Source organism: Suncus etruscus, chromosome 9 (assembly GCF_024139225.1).
Source record: "Suncus etruscus isolate mSunEtr1 chromosome 9, mSunEtr1.pri.cur, whole genome shotgun sequence".
NCBI classification, from domain to species: domain Eukaryota; kingdom Metazoa; phylum Chordata; class Mammalia; order Eulipotyphla; family Soricidae; genus Suncus; species Suncus etruscus.
This window is the reverse complement of record NC_064856.1, coordinates 104,486,293-104,492,815: the sequence shown is the minus strand read 5'-3', so window position 1 is coordinate 104,492,815 and position 6,523 is coordinate 104,486,293. Positions and strand designations below refer to the sequence as shown.

Genomic DNA, 6,523 nt, shown 5'->3' with positions numbered 1-6,523 from the left:
TTTAATGAAGTTCTTCTAAGGATGCCCATGGCATTCTTCAAAGAAATGGATCAAACACTCCTGAAATTCATTTAGAACAATAAATACCCATGAATAACTAAAGCAACTATTAAGATAAAAAGATGGGAGGCATTACTTTCCCCAACTTTAAATTGTACTACAAAACAATATTCATTAAAATAGCATGGTATTGGAATAAAGACAGACCCTCAGATCAATGGAACAGATTTGAGTATTCGAAGAATGACCTTCAGACTTTCAATCAATTTATCTTTGATAAAGGGGCAAGAGACACAAAATGAGGAAAAGAGAGCGAAGTGGTATTGGGCGCCACATGCAAAAATTGTGAATACAGATCTCTATTCAAGACAATGCATAAAAGTCAAATAAAAATGAATTAAAGTGCTTGCTTCAGTGGCACATATACTAAAATTGGAACAATACTTTAGGATGGTCCCCGCGCAAAGATGACATGTAAATTCGTGAAGCGTTCCATAGTTGTTTTTAAAAAGTGGATTAAAGACCTTGATATCAGACCTAAAACTATAATGTATATAGAAAAAAACATAGGCAAAACACTCCATGGCATTGAGACTAAAGGCATATTTAAGGAGAAAACTGTCAAAATAAGTGGAAGCAGAGATAAACAGAGGTGCTACAATAAGTTGAGAAACTTCTGCACTTCAAAAGAAATACTGACTATGGCTTAAAGGTTACCATGGAATGGGAGAAAATATTTACCCAATATCCATCAGATAAAGAGCTAATATCTAAGATATACAATGTACTGACAAAGTAATCTATACAAGATACACAAGTTAAAATCATTTAACAGATATCATCTGAAAGAATAAATACATGAATTAATGTATAGATAGGGCCCTCCATCATCAGAAAGATGAATATTTCCTCTAGTGCATATAGGACATTATCCAGTATAGACTACATATGAGGGAACAACTCAAACATACATGACTTTGCACATATAAAAATCATGTCTATATCTTCTAAGACCATAATGACATGAAGGCAGAAATGAATCAAAAAAAGGAAGGTGAGTGGAAAAAGCTAACTTTTGTAAATTGAACAAAATGCTGTTAAGTAGAAAATGTATCAAAGAAGAAATCAAAGAAGAAATAAAAAGATTTGAGGATTTAATAACAAACTACCAGAATCTATGCAAAATAGTGCTAAGGGAAGAAATACATAGCATACAGGCCTTGATTAAGAAAGAAGAAAAACGAGGCATAGACCTGGGGGATAGTATATAGAGAGGACTTGCCTGATCAACCAAGGTTTGATCCCTGGGCATCTCATATGGTCCCTTGACACCACCAGTTGTGATTTCTGAGCGTAGAGCCAGAATAAGCCCTGAGTCCTACCTGTTGTGACCCCAAAACAACCAATCAACCAAACAAAAACAAGAGGAAAGAAAAAGTTAATAACCTATTAACAAGTTAATAACCTAAAACATATCTTAAACAGGAAGGAAAAACAAGTGAAACACAAAGGTAGTAGAATAAAGGAAATAATAAAAATGAAAGCAAAATAATTACACAGAAATCAAGAAAACAATACAGACTCATTCAAACTCAGAGCTAGTTCTTTAAAAGATAAAACAAGATAGATAAACCCTTGGTAGATTCATGAGGAAAATATAGAAAATGCTCAAACAAATTGTATCAGACAGGAGAGAGAAGAAATTACAACTTCAGAAATTCAACATGAGAGGTTACTATGAACAATTTGATGCTGTTCAACTGGAGAACCTAAAAAAATGAACATATTTTTAGAACTATGCAATCTCCCAAAACTGAATGAGAAGGAAATAGAAAACTTAAATGGGTCATGGAAATTGAAAAATATCCCCACAAATAGAAGGCTAGGTCCAGAAGGGTTCACTGGAGAGTTCTATCAAAACTTTTAAGAAGATTTACTACCTTTATTCCTCAGACTCTCGTAAAAAATTGAACAAATATAAATCATTTTTATTAAGCATGTATGAAATCAACACTACACTAATATCCTAAACAGATAGAGATACTACTAAATAATAAAAATCCCAGATTAATTTTCCTGATGAGCACCAGCACAAAAATCCTCAAAAAAATCTTAGCTACCATATCTGACAGCATATCAAAAATATTATACACCATGATAAAGTGGGATTTATCCCAGGAATGCAAGAATGGTTCCACATCTGAAAAATCAATAAATGTAATGCAGTTTATCATTTAATGTAAAGAAAAATCACACAATCATATTCATATTGTTTTGACAAGATCCAACATTCATTAATTAAAAACCCCCAAATAGGAGTAGAAGTCACCTTAATATAATATTATCTGGGGAAATGGATAAAAAAGATGTTATCTGGGGCCAGAGTGATAGTATAATGAGTAGAGCATTTGCCTGGCACCTGACTGACCTGGGTTTGATCTCGACATCCTGTTTGGTTCCAGAGTAATCCCATATAGGCTAGAGTGATAGCACAGAGATAGGGCATTTGCCTTGCATGTGGTCCACCCAGAGCAGACCCAGACTTCGATTTCCAGTATCCCATATGGTCCTGAGCACTGTCAATAAAGATTCCTGAGCACAGGGCCAGGAGTAACCCCTGAGAACCACTAGGTGTGGCTCAAAAAACAAAGATAACATTACCCTCAGGATAATAATGGTAGCTATAAAACATCCTGCCATAATAATGTTCAATGGTGAACATATGAAAGCTTTCTCTTAGATCAGACCACCATGAAAAATATTTGTGCTCAATAATAAGATAAAGGGCTAATTTCCAAGATATATAAAACATTCATAAAGATCAATAACAAAATGCAGTAACCTTATAAAAAATAGGGAGTGAAAATGAACAGACACTTCTCTGAAGATGGTAGATGAATGGGCATTAGAAATATGAGAAAGTGTTCATACCACTTAGTATCAGAGAAATCTAATATCTTAATACTTCAAGTATGGTTGATTATTAGTGCCAATATCTTCAGATTCACCAAGGGAGAAATGAATACTTATTTGTTTTTACCTTAGGTGAATGGGATATCCAGTGGACCAGTGTAAATGCTACTAAGAGCTCCAACAAAGTAAATATCAATAAATATTCCGTAAGGACTTTACCAATTTTCTGTTTTAAAAAGAAAATGCACATTACTTACAGAACTTTATATACTAACACATAAAACAATAATCATAAAAATGCTATGCACAGATGAAAAGTAGAAATCTAATATATCTTCCACTTAATGATATATAATGGTTGGCTATATATTTATTTATTTATTTATTTATCAGTCTGATAGTTGATTATTATTTTTTTTTAAATTGGTTTTTGGGTCACACCCAGTGGTGCTCAAGGGTTACTCCTGGCTCTGTGCTCAGAAATCACCCATGGCAAGCTCAGGACCATATGGGATGATGGGAATCGAAGCCGACTCTGCCCTGGGTGGATCACATGCAAGGCAAATGCCCTATCTCTGTGCTATCACTCTGGCCCCGTAACCTTTTTATTTTTTTTTTACAGGCTCTAAGGGTGGTGGGAAACCAGAGAGCCTTAATTCAGAAGTAGAACAGCTCCATGAAAAACTATCAACTATGAGGGAAGAGCTACATCTACACAGCCTGTCCCATTAAAATACCATTGCATGGTCATGGAACTAGAATAAGAGAGACATAAGTAGTAGCCTATTAATGTTAAAGAAAACAAATCAGGTCAGTACTCGGATAACTAGGACTTGAAAGTTCCCTTTGTCAGCGAACACAAAAACTTTAAGAACATTGGGAAAACAAAAGAATTCAGCTGGATGTCAGGAATAGAAGTCAAGGCAAATCCTTCAATTATCAAAATGAATTTAATAAATCTTGATTCTGGCATGCAGGCAGTATAGACATGTGGTCTATACATCTATTTAAACCACTGAGTCAATAACACTAGATACATAGGACCCAAACTACAAGAACCAAATTTTAAAATGTGCCTATCAGGGAGAAAGGCTATTGAATGGGGGGAAACCAGGGGAATTTGGTAGGCAAAAGTTGACACTGCTGTTGGAACATTTTATTTGTGAAATGTAGGAATTTATATGTGAAATATGAATGACTATAAACTACAGTGCCTTAATATAAAAACTAAAAACCAACCAGAAATGACAAAAAAAAAAACAACCCAAAGAGGCAGTTTAAAAATATCTACATGGTGGGGCCAGAGAGATAGCATGGAGGTAAGGCATTTGCCTTTCATGCAGAAGGTTATTGGTTTGAATCCCGGCATCCCATATGGTCCCCCATGCCTGCCAGGAGCGATTTCTGAGCTTGGAGCCAGGAGTAACACTTGAGCACTGCCGGGTGTGACCCAAAAACTAAAAACCAACAAAAAAAATCTACATGGTTATGTGCAGACAGCACAGAGTACATGTACATTCTAAACTATATTAATATAAAATAATATAAATTATATAAATATAAATCTTAAGCTTTTATTCTTTTTGAAGACTATAAGCCCATCATTTAATAGTATTAATTAGTAATGTTAGTAATATTTTAATAATATTATTAATTAGTAATATTATTACAAGTGCCTGTCTAGCATGATTATATGAGGATGCTACATCCTTCTTTGAAGATAAAGTCTTGCTACACTAAACTTGATCTTTTTCATTTTTTTTTTTTTGGATTTTGGGCCACACCTGGGTATGCTCAGGGGTTACTCCTGACTATGCGCTCAGAAATCGCTCCTGGCTTGGGGAATCACATGGGATGCCAAGGATTGAACCGAGGTCTGTCCTGGATCAACCTCTGAAAGGCAAACACCCTACCGCTGAACTATTGCTCTGGCCCTTAAACTTGATCTTTTAATAGCTGGAATAACTGGCCTTCGAGACGCAGGTAATTGTGAAGTTCTGAGCTTCCACTAATAAATATACCTATTAGAAAAACCCATGCGAGGGGCCCGAGCGGTGGTGCAGTGGTAGGGCCTTTGCCTTGCATGCAGCCAATTTGAATAAATGGTAATTCAAATCTCAGCATCCCATATGGTCCCCTGAGCCTGCCAGGAGTGACTTCTGAACGCAGAACCAGGAGTAACCTCTGAGCACCACTGGGTCTGACTCAAAAACCATAAACAAACAAACAAACGAAAAGAGAAAAACCCAGGTGAAGTCAGAATTGGATATACGGCTAAATTTCTCAAGACAAATTAATTTATAATACACCTTATTTGACTTCCTGGGGTATAGGAACTCCTAGTTTAGCAATATAACACGTAGTTTGAAGGATGCCCATACACTTTGCAGAATATTCAAACTCTTTGATCATACCCCAATGATTTGTAAAAAGAAATTTTAAATATTAAATCTGTGATGAAATTATCCCAGAAGTCTGGTACTTACGTGTGCCCAAACCACTTGTTCTAAACCAAAATTGAGTGACCAAAGCTCAGTGAGCATTAAAACCAAACCAATAATTGCAACGAAGATGCTTATAATGTTCACCGTGACAGCACACACTTTCTGGAATAAATTAAAGAGGCATTTTGTCACTGGAAGTTATTCAATATGGCACCAACAGTCGAGTCAAGTCAGCACTTCAGATTTATTAGGGTACCAAATGGACTTAACAATTTCAGAGAAAATGAAAATGTTGATGTAACATCTAATATTTATTGTCTGTTTTTGTTTTTGTTTTTTGTTTTTTTGGGGGACACGCCTGGTGATGCTCAGGGGTTACTCCTGGCTATGCGCCCAGAAATCGCTCCTGGCTTGGAGGACCACATGGGATGCCAGGAATTGAACTGAGGTCCATCCTGGATCAGCCATGTGAAAGGAAAATCCCTACTGCTGTGCTATCGCTCAGGCCCTATTTATTGACTTAATGATAAAAAAATTTAAAGAATGTCTATTCTCTACCACGTAAACTATGCTCTGTATTAGAAGACAAAGGAGCAGAAAAAAATGGTATCTGCATTCGAGGGGCTTTTAGACTCTTGAGAAAGACAAATAGCTATTAAATGGGAATAGGATATAAAGAAAATGTTAAATGTGTACCCAGGTCAATTGATAGTACCAGATAGGATCACATTAAGTGAGAGCTAATATTTGCAGGCTTAGTTCAGTGGAACACAACTAGAGAAGTTGTAGGGAATTTTGCTGGAGAAGCAAATGCTGTCTAGTAAGAAAGCTAGAATTGTATATTGAGGAGTGTGGAACATTATATTGCTGGAGAGACCTATACTGTTGATATCTAAGTATCTAAGTAGCATGTTGCTGCATAAAAAGGCACTCAACTCTTGTGATGTCCCAGAATGCAGAGCCAGGTCCTGAGCACCACTGGGTTTGACCCCCAAACAAAATAACCAAAACATAAAAAAAAATGAAGGGCACCAGGAACTAGAGGATAAAGGCAACAAATACAGTAAAGGTTTCATTGGGTTGTATTGATCACTTATAAAAATATATGCTGTAGGGGCCGGAGAGATAGCATGGAGGTAAGGCATTTGCCTTCCATGCAGAACAAC

At 36.1% G+C, this 6,523-nt stretch overlaps 1 pseudogene; it reads left to right on the top strand.

The window, feature by feature from the left end:
• Window positions 1-402: 402 nt before the first annotated feature.
• On the top strand, window positions 403-502 carry LOC126019185 (uncharacterized; annotated as a pseudogene).
• The last annotated feature ends 6,021 nt before the right edge of the window (window positions 503-6,523 follow it).